The sequence below is a fragment of the Bos grunniens genome, chromosome 16 (assembly GCF_055505025.1).
Source record: "Bos grunniens cultivar Pamir isolate PY7600 chromosome 16, Bosgru_T2T1.0, whole genome shotgun sequence".
NCBI classification, from domain to species: Eukaryota; Metazoa; Chordata; class Mammalia; order Artiodactyla; family Bovidae; genus Bos; species Bos grunniens.
In genome coordinates, this window is record NC_141180.1 from 63,335,815 (window position 1) to 63,359,415 (window position 23,601).

At 38.2% G+C, this 23,601-nt stretch overlaps 1 pseudogene across 1 annotated transcript in view; it reads left to right on the plus strand.

The window, feature by feature from the left end:
* The first annotated feature begins 208 nt into the window (after positions 1-208).
* LOC147356937 (E3 ubiquitin-protein ligase MGRN1 pseudogene) overlaps positions 209-23,601 on the plus strand; it is a 45,885-nt pseudogene continuing 22,492 nt past the window's right edge. The window contains exon 1 of the transcript XR_015142896.1: positions 209-289. The product of XR_015142896.1 is annotated as an E3 ubiquitin-protein ligase MGRN1 pseudogene (transcript). The remainder of the gene's footprint in view (positions 290-23,601) is intronic.

Genomic DNA, 23,601 nt, shown 5'->3' on the forward strand with positions numbered 1-23,601 from the left:
CTTTTCTTCTCTAGAAATCAAAAAAATAATATTTTTCAGTATTTTAGTAACTGGGGATGTTACAAAAAAATCTTAAAGTTTTGGTCAAGTCTTTTTGTTTGCTTAAAAGCCAAGATTTTTTTTTTTAAGCAGCCTCAAAATGGTGATTCTTTACTTAAAAAAATAAAATGCCTCCTAGCTATCTCCCTTTTTTTCTACCTGAGTGAGTATGCGGAATAAACCATCCCCAGCAAGCACTGATCAAGTGAGCAAGTATGTTTTCTGTTTAGTGGAACAAGTGAAAGATCTGGTAAGACTCCACAGTGACACATCTTTTCTTTACAAATAGAAGTCATTGCATAAAGATTAAGATGATGAAACTGAGAGATCAGAGAAAATTCTTGATATTTTCAGTTTCTGACTTCTGAATACAAATGTCTTTCACTAAAAAATAAGTCCCATCCTTTAGCCAGAATGGCTTAGAATGTGGATGCTCTGGTATATTCTTTCACTCAGATAAAAATTAATGGAAGATAAAACATAAAAAAAGGATCATGGTCAATTAAAAATAATATTTACATTTTGACAGCCAAGAAATTGAGCAGAAATGCAAAGAAACTAGCAGGACTAGAACCACTGGACTGCTGGGCTCTTGATAAAGTTGGAAGAGCCAGAATTCAGACTCCTTGGATCATGGCCCCTGCAGGTCTCTACCTTTAAGTTGAGGAGTAGGGTAGGTCCCTTTGCTTGTGAAAAGAGTCTGGAAACGTAGTGAAACAATGTCTGGATCTATCATTCATGTCAAACTGTGAAAGAGACTTGGGGGAAGCAGACAAGAGAGTCAAAGCCTCTGAACTGTATTGTGGGTTGATAACTGGATACGGAACAACATATCCAGTTCCAAATAGGTTCCAAATAGGAAATGGAGTACATCAAGGCTGTATATTGTCACCCTGCTTATTTAACTTATATGCAGAGTACATCATGAGAAACGCTAGACTGGAAGACAAGCTGGAATCAAGATTGCCAGGAGAAATATCAATAACCTCAGATATGCAGATGACACCACCCTTATGGCAGAAAGTGAAGAGGAACTCAAAAGCCTCTTGATGAAAGTGAAAGTGGAGAGTGAAAAAGTTGTCTTAAAGCTCAACATTCAGAAAACAAAGATCATGGCATCTGGTCCCATCACTTCATGGAAAATAGATGGGGAAACAGTGTCAGACTTTATTTTTTGGGGCTCCAAAATCACTGCAGATGGTGACTGCAGCCATGAAATTAAAAGACGCTTACTCCTTGGAAGGAAAGTTATGACCAACCTAGATAGCATATTCAAAAGCAGAGACATTACTTTGCCAACAAAGGTCCGTCTAGTCAAGGCTATGGTTTTTCCTGTGGTCATGTATGTGTGAGAGTTGGACTGTGAAGAAAGCTGAGTGCCAAAGAATTGATGCTTTTGAACTGTGGTGTTGGAGAAAACTCTTGAGAGTCCCTTGGACTGCAAGGAGATCCAACCAGTCCATTCTGAAGGAGATCAGCCCTTGGATTTCTTTGGAAGGAATGATGCTAAAGCTGAAACTCCAGTACTTTGGCCACCTCATGCAAAGAGTTGACTCATTGGAAAAGACTCTGATGCTGGGAGGGATTGGGGGCAGGAGGAGAAGGGGATGACAGAGGATGAGATGGAAGGATGGCATCACTGACTGGACAGACGTGAGTCTGAGTGAACTCTGGGAGTTGGTGATGGGCAGGGAGGCCTCGTGTGCTGTGATTCATGGGGTCACAAAGAGTCGGACATGACTGAGCAACTGAACTGAACTGAACTGAACTGGAAGATCTGAGACACTTTTCCTGCTGAGGACCCTGGATAGAATGAAGTGGGTGGAGCACACAGGCAAAATCGCTGGAAATGAAGCAATGAGCAGTGGGATAGAGAATACAATTAGGATAATTTGGAAGGTAAAACCTACTCAAAAGGATAAGAGAATTTTGCCAGCAGACTGCTTCATACTTGAACAGTTACTCTTCCCTAGTCTCCAGCTCACTGGCCTCCTCTATTGATTTTGGACTTTCTCCCTTAATGTATCTCTCTCTCTCTCTCTGTGAGTCTCCCTCCTCAATCATTAGATCTCATGATGTCCATAATAATAACCAATGAGAGTATAACTGGTATTCTCCACAAGTTTGAAGTACAAAATCTTTAAATCTTTACCCATGAGATTGGCACTTTTAAATTACCTCAAACTTAAATTTTCTTTCTAAATATTATGTATTCCATGTATATTTATACCATAGTTCTTAAGGACTTACACAGAAAATTTTTGAAGCAGAAATATTTTCTCTTAGGATACTGTCTCTAGCTACCTGTGGAGGAGTGGATAATGGATATTTTCAAATGAATAAAAAGCTAAAATAAGAAAAAGAAAACTACTGCAATTAAGCTGACTACAGTTTGAAATTTAACTTCATTGATCATAAGTCAATCCAATTTATTGATTCAGAATTCCCTTCAGAGAATGAAGATCTAAAATGAGGAAAGGAAGCTGAGGTGCATGTGTAGGAGGAATTTTTCCTATCCTTATTTGTAGTCAGAAAAATACTTGGGTTAATTGCCTTTGTTTTAGGTAATTGAATATAATATTAGTAGAAAAGTAGTTATATTTACTGTATTAAAAAGAGTACAGTTTAAATTTAGAATTTGGATGAAGGCAACAGAAAAAGGAAGATTATCTTGTAAGGACAGATTTTGTTGATTTATTTTTAATAGAGATATTTGTCATCTGTCTACTTCAACATGTAAAACCTAAAAGTTTGACTATACATGATAATAGGATAATTTTAACAGTACTAAGATTTTGGCTATAGAAGTACTCAAGCTTCAGACATCCTCTCACCAACATAAAGTCTTACTTTATTTTTTATTCAGTTCAGTTCATTGGCTTAGTCATGTCCAACTCTTTGCAACCCCATGGACTGTAGCACACCACGCTTCCCTGTCCATCACCAACTCCTGGAGTTTACTCAAACTCATGTCCATTGAGTCGGAGATGCCATCCACCCATCTTATCCTCTTTTTTCCCCTTCTCCTTCCACCTTCAATCTTTCCCAGCATCAGGGTCTTTTCAAATGAAGCAGTTCTTTGGCCAAAGTATTGGAATGTCAGCTTCAACATCAGTCCTTTCAATGAATATTCAGGACTGATTTCCTTCAGGATGGACTGGTTGGATCTCCTTGCAGTCCAGGGGATCTCCTTTCAGTCCAAAGTAATATATTCCATTAAGGGTAGGGGTTAGTAGCTCAGTCATGCCCGACTCTTTGGAATTAATAATGCTAAAGCTGAAACTCCAGTACTTTGGCCACCTCATGCAAAGAGTTGACTCGTTGGAAAAGACTATGATGCTGGGATGGATTGGGGGCAGGAGCAGAAGGGGACGACAGAGGATGAGATGGCTGGATTGCTTCACTGACTCGATGGACGTGAGTCTGAGTTGAACTCCAGGAGTTGGTGATGGACAGGGAGGCCTGGCATGCGGCGATTCATGGGGTCACAAAGAGTCGGACAGGACTGAGCGACTGAACTGAACTGAACTGGACTGCAGCCCACCAGGCTCCTCTGTCCATGAGATTTGCCAGGCAAGGATACTCGAGTGGGTTGCCATTCCCTTCTCCAGGGAAACTTCCCAACTCAGGGATCGAACCTGGGTCTCCTGCACTGCAGGCAGATTCTTTACCGACTGAGCTACAAGGAAGTACAATATATCCGATTACTTATATTTATTTATCTGTTTGATATTTAATTCTAAACATTAATCATTATTGCCTTTCGATACTGTACAGTTCTCAGTGTTCTCAAAATTTCAGTGATCCTTTGCAAAGGAGCTAAGCTGAAATTGACTTAGCACATTCTTATTTTATAGAGAGGCCAAATTAATAACAAAGAAAACTTTCATAGGAATAATTAAGAATGTAAGAAATATACCCTCCAGCAAAGTAATAACTTCAAAGGCATACAGTACATGCAACTGTAGAAAACCCAATTATAATTTATTATGATATAGTCATTAAAATAACTTCCCCTAGAGGTTTTCATGAAGTAACACTTTTATAGCTTGTACTTTAAATATAAAGGCAGCTTTTATTTTAAAATAATTACGAGTTTAGCCTTTTTACTAATTCATAATGATATACAACTATTTTATTGGTGATTCAACTTTCCAATTATTGAACACTTTTCTACTTTCCAGTGCAGCTTTGAGCTATAAAATGTCGTATCACCTGGTCATGCTTACTTGTGTTAGTTGCTCAGTTGTGCCCAACTCTTTGCGACTCCACGGACTGCAGCCCACTAGGCTCCTCTGTCTATGGGATTTTCCAGGCAAGGATACTGGAGTGGGTTGCCATTTCCTTTTCCAGGAGATCTTCCCAACCGAAGGATAGAACCCTGTTCTCTTGCACTGCAGGCAGATTCTTTACCGACTGAGCTATGAGGGAAGCCCCAAATATTAAGCAAAACATGTGTGTGTGTGTGTGTGTGTGTGTATAAAATTTGGTAAGCCCTAAGTAAACATGGGGCTTCCCTCATAGCTCAGTTGGTAAAGAGTCTGCCTGCAGTGTAGGAGATCAGGGTTCTATCCCTGGGTTGGGAAAATCTCCTGGAAAACGAAATGGCAACCCACTCCAGTATCCTTGCCTGGAAAATCCCATAGACAGAGGAGCCTGGTGGGCTGCAGCCATGGAGTCACAAAGAGTTGGGCACAACTGAGCAACTAACACAATATTTGATTAGTATCTGTCTGCTTCAGAGCATAAGCTTTGTGAGGGCAGGGATCATATTTATTTTAAAGTATCCCCAGTTGATACAAAAACTGACATGCTTTGACAATATGCTTAAAGAGATTTGATAAATTAATGTTAATGAATGAAATAAGTAATAGAGCTGAAATTGCTTTCTATTAAATACACTCCTTTTGAATTCAAAATTAACAAGGATGCCTTGAGCTCTTTCCCAAACACTCAAGAGACTTATAAGGCCAGACTTATATGGAATTAATTAATTGCCCCAAGAGCTTTGTAAGGCAGGAAGAGTCATGTTCACACAGTTAATGATGAAAAGGAAATGATTGAAGACCTATTTCCTGTTCCTAGTGCTCTTTCCATTATACTCCAAATACTGATTTTCACTGAGAATGGATACCATATTTGTTATTTTAAGTACTGAGTCAACATTTATAGTGCAATAGTTTTAACTAATACACCATTAGGGGTAAGATTTTTGGGGAGGATTGTGTTTATTTGGGGAGGTGGTGGTTTATTTGCTAAGTTGTGTCTGGCTTTTTGTGACCCCATGGACTCTATCCTGCCAGGCTCCTCTGTTCATGGGATTTCCCAAGCAAGAACACTGGAGTGGGTTGCCATTTTCTATCCTAGGGGCTCTTCCCCACCCAGGGATAGAACCCAGGTCTTCTGCATTGCAGGCAGATCCTTTACCAACTGAGCCACTAGGGTAGCCCTTATAGAGGATTATCTATTTTTAAAGTGGGAACACAATAAAATATTATATAGTCCTAAATGTCATCTAATTGAAATATACAGGGAACCTCAATTTATGAAGTCTAAAGAAAGATGCTCTGGTTGAGGGGAAGGCAGGAGATTGAGCCTACAAAATTCCCCTTCATCCCTACTTAATCCTAAAGATATTGTTAAAGACCTGAAGAACCCCATGGAAGATTGTATGAAAACCATGACTTTTGTCCAAACTCTTGAAGTTTCAGAGACATTACAGACTTGGGCTTTTATAACATGTTATTTCTTAAGTATGGAGTGAGCCTTAGATTTATATAAAAACAATAAAACTCATATACTTTATATCATATGTAATTAACATTAATCTGCTTTGGAGAAGACAGCCCTAACAACTTTTACACTCTAAAGATAGTTATCTGTAATAATGAACAGTGCTTTATGAAACATTTTATTTAATTTTCTGGTTAAAGATATTTGTCTCACTTTACTTTTCTTAGATATACCTCCATCAATCTTTTGGTATAGTCAGTAAAGTCCAAATAATTTTCCTTTAGTATAAAAATAATGTTTTATGAAAGTAGAGATGTTCGACAGTTGGAAGTTCAGGGACAGAGTTGAGCCTAGAAATACAGAAACACAACAGACCACTAATAATATTTAAATAATGGTGAGTAGAGGGTATTTTTTAATGAACGAGAATACATAGGAAAGAAGATAGAGTCTGAGGCAATTCCTTAGCCCCTTGGAACTAGGATATTTAGGCATTGAGTAAAGGATGAAAGTGAAAGGTGAAAGTGAATTTGCTCAGTCCTGCCTGACTCTTTGTGACCCTTGGACTGTAGCCCACAAAGCTCCTCCATCTATGGGATTCTCCAGGCAAGAATACTGGAGTGGGTTGCCATTTCCTTCTCCAGGGGATCTTCCTGACCCAGAGATCGAACCCAGGTCTTCCGCCTTGCAGGCAGACGCTTTAACTTCTGAGCCACCAGGGAAGCCCTAGCAAAGGCAACCTGGGAAAGGTAATCAAAATGTGGAAGATGAGGCAGAAATACACTATCACAGAGTCAACAGAAGAAAATATTTTAAAATGAGGGGAGTAATTTGAGTTAATTGAGAGAGCAAGTGGGCTGAAAAGAAGTTATTTGAATTGCCACTTTGGCAACACATATATCATGGATAACACTGGCATGAGTGGTCTCCTTGGAAGGGTAGAAAGAGTAATAGAAGTGGATTCAAGGCGGACTGGGAGATGAGGAGGAAGTAATGGAAGAGAAAACTCCTTGTTGAGGTGGTTAATGGGATTAGGGCGTCTGTTCTTGCTAATTAATGCCTATAGAAAGAAGATGTTAGGTGCCTACCCTCTCGTAGAGACGGAGCTAGAGGTGCGTCTACTTTTTTTCTTTTTTTTTTTTGATAATTCTTTTTTTATGGCTTTATTTTATAAATGTTACAATCAAACAGTACCATAAAGATTAGAATTATAATCTCACATTTAAAAGTACTTTGATTTCTACTATTTAATTTTTTATATGGACTCATCATCTCAAAAAAAGATACAACATTCTTTGTCAACTCAGCTAGCTAGTGTTGCACCTCTTGATATTTGGCTTAACTGTCAGTCTAGGAGTGCTCTCTTTCTTAATGATTATATTTTAAAGGGATGGCTCCTCCTCCTTGAGAAAGACATTCCTCGGTTGTAAAACTGCCAAGAGGCTGATTTACATGCCCCTACTTTTCAAAAAGGCAGAGAAACAATTTAAAATTTCAAGTGTTCTAAAATAAATGCTCTAAGAAAAAGGAAGTTAGAGGTCTCTCTTCAGAAAGAAACCTGTCTAACACATCATCAAGCTTGGAGAACAGTAAGGCTTCCTATGTCACAGGGAATGTGAACTGTGTATTAGGGATGTCCAGATAAGAGTAAGGTGATGCAGAGAAAAAGTTGTGCAGGAGACCTGGGTTTGATTCCTTGGTTGGGAAGATCCCCTGGAGAAGGGAACAGCTACCCACTCCAGTATTCTTGCCTGCAGAATTCCATGGGCAGAGGAACCTGGTAGGCTACAGTCCATGGGGTTGCAAAGAGTTGGACACGACTGAGCTGCTAACACTTTAACCTTCATGGCCATAATAAAAATGGATAATGGTGAATTATGGTAATTGCTAACAATGACCAGGAAATATAGGAGTTGGTAATTAGCAGAATACTTAACATTGAGATTTTTTAATAGTATAAGTTAGAGGTTATAAGAGATTTTAGGCTGTAAACTAGAAGCTGAGATGGAGAAAAAGTCATTTGATGAGGAGACTTCAGATATCAATAAATTGGATATTTTGTTATGTAGTTGCTTAAGTAACCAGTAAAGATAGGAGCATGATAGAGAGATCTCTATTGAGCTGGTGTTAACGTCTTAAAATCGTCAATGTTTGAGAACAACTGAGAAAATTGTTAATGGTTGTAACAAGGAAGTGCTATGGTCTGATGGTCATCAACAAAAGCAGCTTTATTTTCATTGGTTTGTTTGAGAATGGAGGAAGAAGTGTCTAGAAGTAAAAAGGAGGAGGAAACCAGTTCCAAGGCTCATGGTAGACAAAGTGGGCTGGGGGTGGGTGGGTAGAAAAGAGCCACCCTGAAGTGATGCCTGGTTTTCTTTATTTGTCTGTTTTATTTTGCTTTGTTTTGGCTCCTATATTTCAGTTGTATAAAGAAGATGGATAAAGAAGAACATTCTGACAAATGTTGAGGATGGGGAAGATTTGGTTGCAATTTCTGAGAAATATAATAAAAGTGTTTGTGGGACTTGGAAAAGATGGGAGATTTGGTCAGATTAAGGAGGACACAGAGATATTTGGATAAATGTCCATATGATGATGGCTCACCTGTTGCTTCGGATAAAAGCTGAATAAATAGGGCTGCAACCAATGGTAGAATTAAAACTGTTGTTCTCCTAGGGTCATGGAAGTAAGCCCTGTAATTTCCTCCTCCTAGGAATTAATCTCTTGGGTGGTGTAAATTTGGAGACAGATGGTGTCATGGCAGAGGAAAATGATTTGCCGGGAAGTTGGGGAGGGGGCCCTGTGGGAGTCCCTTAAGACTCTCAGTAGGCAATGCTGTGCCCTGGAAAAGGACCTTTACCAAGGCTCCTTGATTTTTGTTGTGATGGTGATTGCTTTGAGCATTATAGTAAAATTATTCATGTTATTATGGTAGCATTGAAAATACATAAATACTTAGTCTTTCACTCACTATTTAACTAGAAATTAACCATTTGTGGATAATTATCATTGGGTAAAACTCCAATGTTCACATTGATCCCATATATCAGTTTAAATTCTATCCTGAAAGCCTCATTTCTTTTCCTACCTGAAGGTGAAAGAAGAGAAAATGATTCAATAAAACCTCTCCTTTGTACTATTTACCTGTAATCCTATATTTGTGATTTTTGTTTTTAGGAACTGTAATAGAAAGAGATGAGTGCTTTGTAGGGAAAACAGTTTTGTCATTTCACAGACTCTCACTCGCCCCTGACCCACAATTCTCCAAACCCTGTCAGTTCCTAGCCACTCACGTTACAGCCCACATAGCATCCCCTATAAAGAAATGGATTCAATGAAATCATTCTGCTGTACACAGACTTACTATTTAGTCAATGCTGACAGACTCCTGTAGCTAACAAGGTAATGTGTCAACATGACATTTCTTTATAACTTGTTTTAATGTTTTAAAGTCTGGACTCTTCAAGTACAGACTAGTTAATCAATTTTACAGAGACCATACACATTTCTCTAAAAATAATGCTGAATGTGAGCTTGTGTTTGTTGGGAATTTATAGAAAGCAATGGAATTTCAGAACTATTTTATTTTTTACTCTGCACAAAGAGAAATGGGAGATAAGAGAGATACAAAGAAAACAGAAATAACTAAATAACTTAATATTCATCTCATGGTGTCAAACATGGTGCAAGATGTTTTAATGATATTTCTTTTTCACAATGACATCATGAAACACTGTAAAATAGATATTAATATTCTTGCTTTACAAACAAGGAAACTTAGTTTCAGGAAACATTAACTGAATGAGCAATTTATCTACTGTCATAAAGCTGCTATATGTTATACATGGTCACAAGATATATCATTTCATTTAAAAAAACATTCTCTACCCATGTCCCAGAAAAGAAACTGAAAAAAAAACTTTCACAAGAAAAAAAGAAAAAAACCTGTGCAAAAAGGAATCTATGATGTGATAAGAGAAACTGTCCAAAGTCCTATGAGATCTCATATGAAGAAGAGATGATTTCTGGAAATTTTATATAAAAGGGGTTATTTTGAGTCAGATAGAAAAGAAAAGAATTAGAGAAATTTAAATAAAAGCCTAGACCATTTACAGCAGAGCAAAATTGAGTTGCTGAATTCAGCTGAGCTGAAATTTATAGTGTCTTTGCTCTGCTTTAGTTTTTATATTGGGAGGGAGGATTAAAAAAAAAAAAAAAAAAACGTAGGCAGAGAAGAATGATCCAGAAAAGTCAGAGAGATTGAAGCTTCAGATGAGAGAAAGGATAATTGATGAAGCAATGTTCTAGATGTAATAGGGTACATAATCATAGCCACCATTTGTCATCATTTTTGTATTTCAACACCTCTGAAATCAGAATGGGTCTTACAATTGATAAGAAAGCATCATTATTGAATTTTAATGGGAGTATTTTTCTATTCTTAGAATATATAAAGTAATTGTGATTCATACAAGGAATGGGTTGTCAGTTTGAAAAATACAGTAGGTATCAAAAGTTTAGACATTTTGTAGTTTCCAGAGTCATACTTTATTTTTTGTTCCTTACTTAAAAAAAACAAAAAACAAAAAAACTCTCTCTCCCCCATTTTCTCTCACTTAGACTCCCGCACAGCTTGAATTTTTCACGCACAGCTTGAATTTTTCACGTTCTTAACAATCGTTGTGTTTGAACCCATCGCATAAATACTTGTGAATCCCAGGGCTATGCTCCTGACTCTGCTTCCCCTGACCCACTGTCTGTCAATGGGCTCTCTCCTATCCTGCCCCCAATCCCCTGGTCTCTAGCCCTAACAAATCCCCCTTCTATGTCTTCAATCTCCTCATCTCTTGAAAAAATCACCAACTCACACTCCCGACCACTTTTTGAATACATCTGCTTCCTATAAGTCTAAAAAAAAAAGGTCTTGTCTCACTTTAGCCTTCCTCTTATAAAACAACAACAAAACATCCCTAACTTTGTGTCCACAGTCTTGTTTAAAGAAGTCAAAATCAACATATTCATTCAGGTGAGAAGTCATAGTTTAGTAACAATATTCTACTCTATGACTTGCTTATGAGACACATATAATTGGTCTCAAAGTCCCTCGATGGTACTTAATTAATGTCTCTCAGGTCTGCTACTTGTTTCAAGACTTAGTTTTTATTCCAATTATTGAAATAAAAGAACAAATCATATTCTAGGTAATAATTCAGCAATAATGAAGTTTCTCAGGGATAACTGGGAGACTTACCTTATCCTCTTCATTGTTAGTTGTCAGTTATTTACATTGTATCATTCTATGTTTGTCCTTTACTTAAACAAACCTAAATGTTTTTATGTATGTGACATAGACTATATGTGTTTTCTCTTATTAATGCAGATGTTACCAATGCCAATAATCTGTGGCATGAGTTGCGAATGTGGACTTTGTCAATGTTTTCATCAAGATCAATTTAATACAGTCTATGATTTAAAGTCAAATTTCTTCTATCATGCTATAATCTGACTAATTATATTGGACTTGGCATGCTGTCTTTAACTTTACTAAGAGGGGCTAACAAAGCTAATTAGAGCATTTTCAGGTTTGTATTTCTCATTCGCATGAAATGTGCACTTGATCTTTTGAAGTGAAAGATCACCATGATTTGTTTGGCTATTTTTCACTCTAAGATTGTCATTATGTATAAATGATGGCTGGCAAAATAAGATTATTGCTGAGTCAACTTAGATAGCCTGTTCTCCAAAAAATTGAATGCATTCTTTCTGTGTGTATTGTTAAATTGTGTGCATTTAAACTTTCTAGTATATTATGATAATTTTCAACAAAACATAAAGAAAGAAGGAAGGAAGGAATAGTTTATCTGGTTGAAGAATACAAAATTGCTATTCTTACTTGGTCAGAAATCTTTTGAGTCATTTTCACGTATAGATACCAAGTGATGATTATATTCAAAACTTATTGACTGTACCCCTATTTATTATATTTCTTCTTTATTTCAAAGGTAACTGTAGTATATTACTAAATCTCATGTAATCTATAGTTGTTTGCTAAGAATGAAGGTATTCAGAGGATTTTACTTTCTTTAGTTACTAAATGTTTTTTTTTTTCATGTTTTGTGAAATTTTTTATATTTTTTTTAAATACAGATTTATTTATTTAAAGTGGAGACTAATTACTTTACAATATTGTATTGGTTTTGCCATACATTGACATAAATCTGCCATGGGAGTACATGTGTTCCCCATCCTGAACCCCCTCCCCCTTCCCTCCCCATCCCATCCCTTCATCCCAGTGCACCAGCCCCAAGAACCCTGTATCATGCACTGAACCTGAACTGGCAATTTGTTTCACATATGATAATATACATGTTTCAATGCCATTCTCCAAATCATCGCACCCTCGCCATCTCCCACAGAGTACAAAAGTCTGTTCTACACATCTACATCTGTGTCTCTTTTGCTGTCTCGCATACAGGGTTATCATTCAGTTCAGTTCAGTTCATTTTAGTCGCTCAATCATGTCTGACTCTTTGCGACCTCATGAACTGCAGCATGTGAGGCCTTCCTGTCCATCACCAACTCCTGGAGTTCATTCAGACTCACGTCCATCGAGTTGGTGATGCCATCCAGCCATCTCATCCTCTGTCATCCCCTTCTCCTCCTGCCCCCAATCCCTCCCAGCATCAGAGTCTTTTCCAGTGAGTCAACTCTTCGCATGAGGTGGCCAAAGTATTGGAGTTTCAGCTTTAGCATCATTCCTTCCAAAGAAATCCCAGGGCTGATCTCGTTCAGAATGGACTGGTTGGATCTCCTTGCAGTCCAAGGGACTCTCAGGAGTCTTTTCCAACACCACAGTTCAAAAGCATCAATTCTTCGGTGCTCAGCTTTCTTCACAGTCCAACTCTCACATCCATACATGACTACTGGAAAAACCATAGCCTTGACTAGACAGACCTTTGGGGTATCATTACCATCTTTCTAAATTCCATATATATGCATTGGTATATTGTATTGGTGTTTTTCTTTCTGGCTTACTTCACTCTGTATAATAGGCTCCAGTTTCATCCACCTCATTAGAACTGATTCAAATGTATTCTTTTTAATGGCTGAGTAATACTCCATTGTGTATATGTACCACTCCTTTCTTATCCATTTGTCTCCTGGTGGACATCTAGGTTGCTTCCATGTCCTGGCTATTATAAACAGTGCTGTGATGAACATTGGGGTACATGTGTCTCTTTTAATTCTGGTTTCTTTGGTGTGTATGCCTAGCAGTGGGATTGCTGGGTCATATGGCATTTCTAATTCCATTTTTTTAAGGAATCTCCACAGTGTTCTCCGTAGTGGCTGTACTAGTTTGCATTCCCACCAACAGTGTAAGAGGGTTCCCTTTTCTCTACACCCTCTCCAGCATTTATTGCTTGTAGACTTTTGGATAGCAGCCATTCTGACTGGCATGAAATGGTACCTCATTGTGGTTTTGATTTGCATTTCTCTGACAATGAGTGATGTTGAACATCTTTTCATGTGTTTGTTAGCCATCTGTATGTCTTCTTTGGAGAAATGTCTGTTTAGTTCTTTGGCCCATTCTTTGATTGGGTCATTTATTTTTCTGGAATTGAGCTGCAGGATTTGCTTGTATATTTTTGATATTAATTCTTTGTCAGTTGCTTCATTTGCTATTACTTTCTCCCATTCTGAAGGCTGTCTTTTCACCTTGCTTATAGTTTCCTTTGTTGTGCAGAAGCTTTTAATTTTAATTAGGTCCCATTTGTTTATTTTTGCTTTTATTTCCAATATTCTGAGAGATGGGTCTTAGAGGATCCTGCTGTGATTTATGTGAGAGAGTGTTTTGCCTATGTTCTCCTCTAGGAGTTTTATAGTTTCTGGTCTTACATTTAGATCTTTAATCCATTTTGAGTTTACTTTTGTGTATGCTGTTAGATAGTGTTCTAATTTCATTCTTTTACAAGTGGTTGACCAGTTTTCCCAGCACCACTTGTTAAAGAGATTGTCTTTAAAACACTTTAATAATCCTCTTAAATTATTTGAAAACAGGTTTGATTAGTTTAATAGACCTTGCATTTAAAAGTGATAGTATCCTCATCTTTTAAAAAAATCTGTCAAGTAATATAGATTCCTAGGGAGCATGACAAGGAAGCATTATCCAACTGTACAACATTCATAGAATAACATTTTTCCTTGAGTCTCTGTCTCTTGGAGAATCTAGCTTGAAGAAACCTTTAGAACAAGTTTTCTTTCTCACTTGAGCCTAGAGCCTACAACAGACTTCTCCCAGCATCCCATCATATCCTTCCTGTTTAAAGTTTCCTAAAGGGAAATCTTCACACTGAGAGCTCAAAAGTAATAAACAAATTTGAGAAACTCAAAGGTATTTAGGAGTTCAAAATATATTGGATATCTAAAGGATTCCTTCCCAGCCCCAGATAAAAATCCAATATTCTTAAAAAAAAAAAACAAAAAAAACCCCTCTGAATATGTGATCTATGTTCTCACATAAGAAATCCCACACTTAGTCTTAAAATAATCTACCGGGAGAAAGAAAATAGAAACCTAGAAATCTGTGGTTCAAAGCAAGTTACTTAGTCTTCTGCCTCTTACTTTTTTCATCTGTGAAGTTAGATAATAATTATAAGTTTGTCATAGGGTTATAAATAATATGTGTACAGCTTCATCTAGTCAAGGCCATGGTTTTTCCTGTGGTCATGTATGGATGTGAGAGCTGGACTGTGAAGAAGGCTGAGCGTCGAAGAATTGATGCTTTTGAACTGTGGTGTTAGAGAAGACTCTTGAGAGTTCCTTGGACTTCAAGGAGATCCAACCAGTCCATTCTGAATGAGATCAGCCCTGGGATTTCTTTGGAAGGAATGATGCTAAAGCTGAAACTCCAGTACTTTGGCCACCTCATGCGAAGAGTTGACTCATTGGAAAAGACTCTGATGCTGGGAGAGATTGGGGGCAAAAGGAGAAGGGGATGACAGAGGATGAGATGGCTGGATGGTGTCACTGACTCGATGGATGTGAGTCTGAGTGAACTCTGGGAGTTGGTGATGGACAGGGAGGCCTGGCATGCTGCAATTCATGGGGTCGACAAGAGTCAGACACGACTGAGCGATTGATCTAATCTGATCTGATCTGATTTAGGATAACCTCTCTAACATGGCAAAACATTTACTACCTCTAAAGGGAATATTGTTCTAGCTCCAATATACATAGACTATAAATCTAGGGCCTTCATGGGGAAATTGAAGCCACTCGTGACCTTAAATTTGCATTTAAAACAACTCCAGATTTCCACCAACGTATGGAAATGTTGGCAGGAGTGCACATTTTTCCATTTATAGATTTTATTTGTTTATATTTTAAAGATGTACGGTGTTTCCTTGGACAAAGTTAGAAATCACATCAAATCTGGTTCTTCTTGCTATCTCTCATCTCTCTCTCCCCTCTCTTTCTCACACACACACACACACACACACACACATACACACAGACACACACACCACATGCAGCCAGAAGAATCCCTGACAGTACATGTCCATAGCTCATCTCTTATATAAGTCTTGCAAAAAGCTCACAAAGAAGAATTTGAAATGTGGTTAATAGGGAACAAAAGGAACTACTGTGAAATATACTACAGAAAACAAGATAGAAATGAGAAAAAAATTTAAAAAGGAATATTCTCCAAAAAACATATTTCATGGACCTGTTAAACAATTAACTAGATGTTAAAAACTCAGGATAAGACAAAAAGAATCAGATTTTAAAAAAAAAGAGTTAATGGAATTGGAAATGCCCCAAGAGATATTAAAAGGAAGTGTTTTCCAAAAACATAAAATTTATACAAAGAAGAATTTAGAAATCTTATTCTATCACCTCCACTAGCTTTGTTCGTAGTGATGCTTTCTAAGGCCCACTTGACTTCACATTCCAGGATGTCTGGCTCTAGGTCAGTGATCACACCATCGTGATTATCTGAATCACACCATCGTGATTATCTGAACCCAGATGATCACTGACCTAGTATCCAGACATCCTGGAATGTGAAGTCAAGTGGGCCTTAGAAAGCATCACTACAAACAAAGCTAATGGAGGTGATAGAATTCCAGTTGAGCTATTCCAAATCCTGAAAGATGATGCTGTGAAAATGCTGCACTCAATATGCCAGCAAGTTTGGAAAACTCAGCAGTGGCCACAGGACTGGAAAAGGTCAGTTTTCATTCCAATCCCAAAGAAAGGCAATGCCAAAGAATGCTCAAACTACCGCACAATTGCACTCATCTCACACGCTAGTAAAGGAATGCTCAAAATTCTCCAAGCCAGGCTTCAGCAATACATGAACCGTGAACTTCCTGATGTTCAAGCTGGTTTTAGAAAAGGCAGAGGAACCAGAGATCAAATGCCAACATCCACTGGATCATGGAAAAAGCAAGAGAGTTCCAGAAAAACATCTATTTCTGCTTTATTGACTATGCCAAAGCCTTTGACTGTGTGGATCACAATAAACTGTGGAAAATTCTGAAAGAGTTGGAAATACCAGACCACCTGACCTGCCTCTTGAGAAATTTGTATGCAGGTCAGGAAGCAACAGTTAGAACTGGACATGGAACAACAGACTGGTTTCAAATAGGAAAAGGAGTACATCAAGGCTGTATATTGTCACCCTGTTTATTTAACTTATATGCAGCGTACATCATGAGAAACGCTGGACTGGAAGAAACACAAGCTGGAATCAAGTACTTGAATAGTTTATACTAAGTATATAATTTAATTATGTATCTACCTTTTGCTTTCAGACTTTTATGGACAGTTTCAAGGGTTTATGTCTCAGTAGGCAATGGCTTCTTCAAATTTACATAATAATGAAATAATTATTAAGAAATTTAATCAGTATTGAAATTTTACAAATAAACACATATTGTGAAGATGTTAGCTATAATAACATATAAGGCATGGATAGAAAGGGACTTGAGAGTTTCTATCAGGTGCAGAATGGGAGTCGAATCAAAGGACATTCCCTTTTTCTAAAAAGAAGAACCTTGGAATACTTGCCTGTAAGTATTTCATAATTGCTATTAATCAGTAACTGCCATATGGTTTCCATTATTTCCTTTCCAAACAGAAGTACTTGCTATTACACTTACCATGTGCTGCTTTCACCACTGTATATTATTTGTCTCTATTTCCTTTACATGCTTTCACATAAAGGGAGGGCTTCCTTGGTGGCTCTGATGATAAAGAACCTGCCTGCAGTGCAGGGAGCTCAGGTTCAATTCTTGGGTCAGGAAGATCCCCTGGAGAAGGGAATGGCAACCCACTCCAGTATTCTTGCCTGGGAAATCCCATGGACAGAGGAACCTAGCTGGTACAGTCCATGGGGTTATAAACAGTCAGACATGACTGAACACCTTTCATTTCACTTCACTTCAAATAAAGGAAATCTACATCTGGTCCTGATGAAGAACTATCCATCATAAGACCGTGAGTTTCAAGCCTAAGGCCATGTATGTGTGAATAAACCATCTGAACCATCTTTGGTACCTTTGTTGGGAGGGGGGCAGTAAGTGTATTTTGTAAGCAGAAGAGAGATAACTCAATTACAGTAACCAAGGAATGTACTTCTTAAATTTTATTATTGTCAAAGCCATTGACTCACTTCTGCCCCTTGGGGCTTTCTGCCACATTGGCTTTTGCCATGTGATCTGTTACAGCCAATAGAATGTGAGCAAAAATGTCAAAAATGTTATGCCAGTCCAGTGATTTTAAGAGAAATTTCATGTTTTCATTAGTCATTTTGTGTTCTTGTTCTCTGCCATGAGAACAGCAGGACCCAGGACCCAGGCAGTAGTCTTCTGTTCAACCTATGCTCCACAGTGAAAAGGTCATAAAGCCTTACTGAACCAGTCCATGCCAGTGCAGCCTAGCAAATGTGCAGCTGAAATCTTGGCATTCCCTATTGCTGTAGCAAAAGATGACTAAGAGACTATATTTTTAAAATAAATAAGGCAGAAAATACATTTGAACGTACAAAAAATATAAATCGAATCATATGTTCTTTAAGCCCTTCCTAAAAAAATTAACAATTTAAAATTTTCAGTTGAACATAAGGTGAATTGAGAAATTATAGCAAAAAGATTTGTGATATGCAATTCTATTTAATAACAAGATAAGACTAAAGCAGAGTGTAATGTAAATGTAATCAACTCTGAGAATTCATAAGTAATATAATTAATAATATTTAAGAGGGAAAGGGAAAGAAAAATTATGAGGCTGTGAAATCACACTGATTATCTCATTTGAAACTGATAAACAAGTAAAAAGATGAGAATGTTCGAAGGTTTAAAAAGTAGAGTAGAAAAAAAATATTAGAAAAAAATGATGTAGTCATAAAACCCAGAAGTTGTATGATTGTGATAGTCCTCCCGTGTCCCATTTCAATGAAAGATTTGTTGCCTGTGTTGAAAGACTGAGAACATTGTTGGTAGATAAATGTTTTCAAGGGTTGCCTGAACTGCAAAGACTCATCTAGCCCATGTCTCACTCTGCCACATACTGTATAAATGACTGGCCATCTCAGCTCAAAGTGGAACAACTCTGAAGGCCCACTGTAGCTCAGAGCTCCTGGAGTTACCAGTCCAGACTACTGTTGGGTTTACATTCCAGCTTGACTTCTCCCTTTACCCAGACCTGATTCTTATCCCTCCTATTCATAAACATGCATCCTAAGTGCTACTGCTGCTAAGTCACTTCAGTCGTGTCCGACTCTGTGCGACCCCATAGATGGCAGCCCACCTAAATATCTTAATGCTAACTGTGTCTCAGAATATACTTCTTGGGAACCCAACACAACAGAAGGTAAAGGGGAAAGAACGTATCTTAGCTCACATGTATGCTAAGCTATTTTAGTTGTGTTCAACTCTTTGTGACTTTATGGACTGCAGCCAACCAGGCTCCTCTGTCCATGGGATTCTCCAGGCAAGAATACTGGAGTTGGTTGCCAAGCCCTCCTCAGGGGGATCTTCCCCACCCAGGATTAAGCCTGTGTCTCTATGTCTTCTGCTTTGGCAGGCAGTTTCTTTACCAGTAGTACCACCTGGTTTCCTCAAAAAACTGATTCCAAGACAAACATTAACAGAAATAATTTATTCAGGACATGAAATGACTCAAAGCTTCACTTTTAAAGCAGACTCACAAGAATAGGAGCCTGTACTCACTTATCAAGCTCTATGAGAAATTTTAAGAATAAAAGAAATCAAGAGCCTGAATTAGGGAAAGGCTCTAGGCAACTAGGAGCTGCTTACTGGGACATTCTTTCTCATTTTGTACACATTCTATGTAACCTAGAGCTATAAAGGAGGTCTCCTGTGAGATACAGGCATTATATCACCCAGTAGAGAGTATTAACTTATGAAATACATCCACTTACTACCCTAGGTTATTATATAGCTTATGGGAAAATTTCCAGGGAGTCATAGCCCACAAATTCCATAGATTCTAGCTTTGTTCACTTCAAGTAAACCTATACAGTACATGTTCTACTTCAACATTCATACATAAGAACTCTTCTCCCTGAAAACAGGATTAATGTGGTTTGTAAGGACAAGAGGTACAGTAATTACCATATTTATAAGGAGGTAAGACTGAGACAGCTGCCTTCCTTCTTTCACTGAGACATCTAGACCTCACAGAATGACTTCTTTTATTCCCTCCTCCCTAGAGGTAGTAAGATTTGAGGAGAAGTAGGGGAAAGAGTAGGAAATTAATCAAGGAAGTCATGAAAGCTAATAAAGTGCCTACTAATTAGAAGGGCCTCTGCTTTGGGCAACTAGAAATTTATTCTGGAGTGGGAGGTTGGGATTGGCAGATGTAGACTTTATATATAAGATGGATGAACAAAAAGGTCCTACATTATAGCACAGAGAACTATATTCAATATTCTATGATAAACCACAATGGAAAAGATTATTTGAAAAAGAATGTATGTATATGTATACGTTAATTATATATGAATCTCTTTGCTGTACAGCAGAAACTAACATAACACTGTAAATCTACAGTTCAGTTCAGTTCAGTTCAGTCGCTCAGTCGTGTCCGACTCTTTGGGACCCATGAATCGCAGCACGCCAGGCCTCCCTGTCCATCACCATCTCCCCGAGTTCACTCAGACTCACGTCCATCGAGTTGGTGATGCCATCCAGCCATCTCATCCTCTGTCGTCCCCTTTTCCTCCTGCCCCCAACCCCTCCCAGCATCAGAGTCTTTTCCAATGAGTCAACTCTTCACATGAGGTGGCCAAAGTACTGGAGTTTCAGCTTTAGCATCGTTCCTTCCCAAGAAATCCAGGGCTGATCTCATTCAGGATGGACTGGTTGGATCTCCTTGCAGTCCAAGGGGTGCAGCATATTCACAACATCATCTTTCAGGATCCTGAAATCAACAGTATTTCAATTTAAAAAATAATAAAATAAAATCCAATGTCTGCTCTTTAATAAAAAATGTGCAAAGAACTTAGTCACACTGTAAAGTACATGGAATATTATCAATATTAAAAGACTTACATATTTAAAATTAGAAAACTGAGTGAAATTATGGTATTGTAAAAAATTAGTATTTTCACCATGTTTTTCCTGCAGGGGCCGGGATTGATGCCCCATTGGTCTGGATGGTGATCATGAGGAAGCCACACAGACACAGATCAGATCAGATCAGATCAGTCACTCAGTCATGTCCGACTCTTTGTGACCCCATGAATCATAGCACACCAGGCCTCCCTGTCCATCACCAACTCCCAGAGTTCACTCAGACTCACGTCCATCGAGTCAGTGATGCCATCCAGCCATCTCATCCTCTGTCTTCCCCTTCTCCTCTTGCTCCCAATCCCTCCCAGCATCAGAGTCTTTTCTTTTCTTTTCTTTTTTAATTTTATTTTATTTTCAAACTTTACATAATTGTATTAGTTTTGCCAAACATCAAAATGAATCCATCACAGGTATACATGTGCTCCCCCTCCTGAACCCTCCTCCCTCCTCCCTCCCCATACCATCCCTCCAGGTCGTCCCAGTGTACCAGCCCCAAGCATCCAGTATCGTGCATCGAACCTGGACTGGCATCTCGTTTCATACATGATATTTTACATGTTTCAATGCCATTCTCCCAAATCTTGCCACCCTCTCCCTCTCCCACAGAGTCCATAAGACTGTTCCATACATCAGCGTCACTTTTGCTGTCTCGTACACAGGGTTATTGTTATCATCTTTCTAAATTCCATATATATGCGTTAGTATACTGTATTGGTGTTTTTCTTTCTGGCTTACTTCACTCTGTATAATAGGCTCCAGTTTCATCCACCTCATTAGAACTGATTCAAATGTATTCTTTTTAATGGCTGAGTAATACTCCATTGTGTATATGTACCACTGCTTTCTTATCCATTCATCTGCTGATGGGCATCTAGGTTGCTTCCATGTCCTGGCTATTATAAACAGTGCTGCCATGAACATTGGGGTACACGTGTCTCTTTCCCTTCTGGTTTCCTCAGTGTGTATGCCCAGCAGCAATTCCATTCACCATTGCAATGGAAAGAATAAAATACTTAGGAATATATCTACCTAAAGAAACTAAAGACCTATATATAGAAAACTATAAAACACTGGTGAAAGAAATCAAAGAGGACACTAATAGATGGAGAAATATACCATGTTCATGGATTGGAAGAATCAATATAGTGAAAATGAGTATACTACCCAAAGCAATCTATAGATTCAATGCAATCCCTATCAAGCTACCAACAGTATTCTTCACAGAGCTAGAACAAATAATTTCACAATTTGTATGGAAATACAAAAAACCTCGAATAGCCAAAGTGATCTTGAGAAAAAAGAATGGAACTGGAGGAATCAACCTACCTGACTTCAGGCTCTACTACAAAGCCACAGTTATCAAGACAGTATGGTACTGGCACAAAGACAGAAATATAGATCAATGGAACAAAATAGAAAGCCCAGAGATAAATCCACGCACATATGGACACCTTATCTTTGACAAAGGAGGCAAGAATATACAATGGATTAAAGACAATCTCTTTAACAAGTGGTGCTGGGAAAACTGGTCAACCACTTGTAAAAGAATGAAACTAGAACACTTTCTAACACCATACACAAAAATAAACTCAAAATGGATTAAAGATCTCAACATAAGACCAGAAACTATAAAACTCCTAGAGGAGAACATAGGCAAAACACTCTCTGACATATATAACAGCAGGATCTTCTATGACCCACCTCCCAGAATATCGGAAATAAAAGCAAAAATAAACAAATGGGACCTAATTAACCTTAAAAGCTTCTGCACATCAAAGGAAACTATCAGCAAGGTGAAAAGACAGCCTTCAAAATGGGAGAAAATAATAGCAAATGAAGCAACTGACAAACAACTAATCTCAAAAATATACAAACAACTCCTCCAGCTCAACTCCAGAAAAATAAATGACCCAATCAAAAAATGGGCCAAAGAACTAAATAGACATTTCTCCAAAGAAGACATACAGATGGCTAACAAACACATGAAAAGATGCTCAACATCACTCATTATCAGAGAAATGCAAATCAAGACCACTATGAGGTACCATTTCACACCAGTCAGAATGGCTGCGATCCAAAAGTCTACAAATAATAAATGTTGGAGAGGGTGTGGAGGAAAGGGAACCCTCTTACACTGTTGGTGGGAATGCAAACTAGTACAGCCACCATGGAGAACAGTGTGGAGATTCCTTAAAAAACTGGAAACAGTCTTTTCCAATGAGTCAACTCTTCGCATGAGGTGGCCAAAGTACTGGAGTTTCAGCTTTAGCATCATTCCTTCCAAAGAAATCCCAGGGCTGATCTCCTTTAGAATGGACTGATTGGATCTCCTTGCAGTCTAAGGGACTCTCAAGAGTCTTTTCCAACACCACAGTTCAAAAGCATCAATTCTTCGGTGCTCAGCATTCTTCACAGTCCAACTCTCACATCCATACATGACCACAGGAAAAACCATAGCCTCGACAAGATGAACCTTTGTTGGCAAACTAATGTATCTGCTTTTGAACATGCTATCTAGGTTGGTCATAACTTTCCTTCCAAGGAGTAAGCGTCTTTTAATTTCATGGCTGCAGTCACCATCTGTAGTGATTTTGGAGCCCAGAAAAATAAAGTCTGACACTGTTTCCACTGTTTCCCCATCTTTTCCCATAAAGTGATGGGACCGGATGCCATGATCTTCGTTTTCTGAATGTTGAGCTTTAAGCCAACTTTTTCACTCTCCACTTTCACCTTCATCAAGAGGCTTTTTACAAGAGGGTGTGAAAGATTCATTAGTCGCAGAAGGAAGCTTTTTGCTGAGGAAAACAGAGCAGGCTCCTGAGCAGAACTAAAAATGGTTGGATAGAAAAGAAGAACCTGGTGGCATGAGGAATGGTAATGGTTGGTACTAGGCATGGAGTGAGGATTCCTGCTGGCTGGCGGGGGCTTCATGGTTCAGATGTGGGCGAAATGGGAAAATCAAAAGCTATGTTTGAAAGTTGTCAGCACTCAAAGATCAAAAATGACTCAAACTTTTTATTAAAACACCTGACATGATAAAGTCATGAAGACTTAGCTGAAAGTTCTGAGACATGCCTTTGGCTGCCTGTGCTCGCTAGGAATGTCTATCTATCCTTGTATCTTTGTATCTATCTGTATTTTTAAATAGAGGTCTCAATAATTACTTAGCCATAGTGAGGTTTTGTTTTAGCCAAAAAGCCGTTAGGGATTTTCCATAAGATGTTATTAT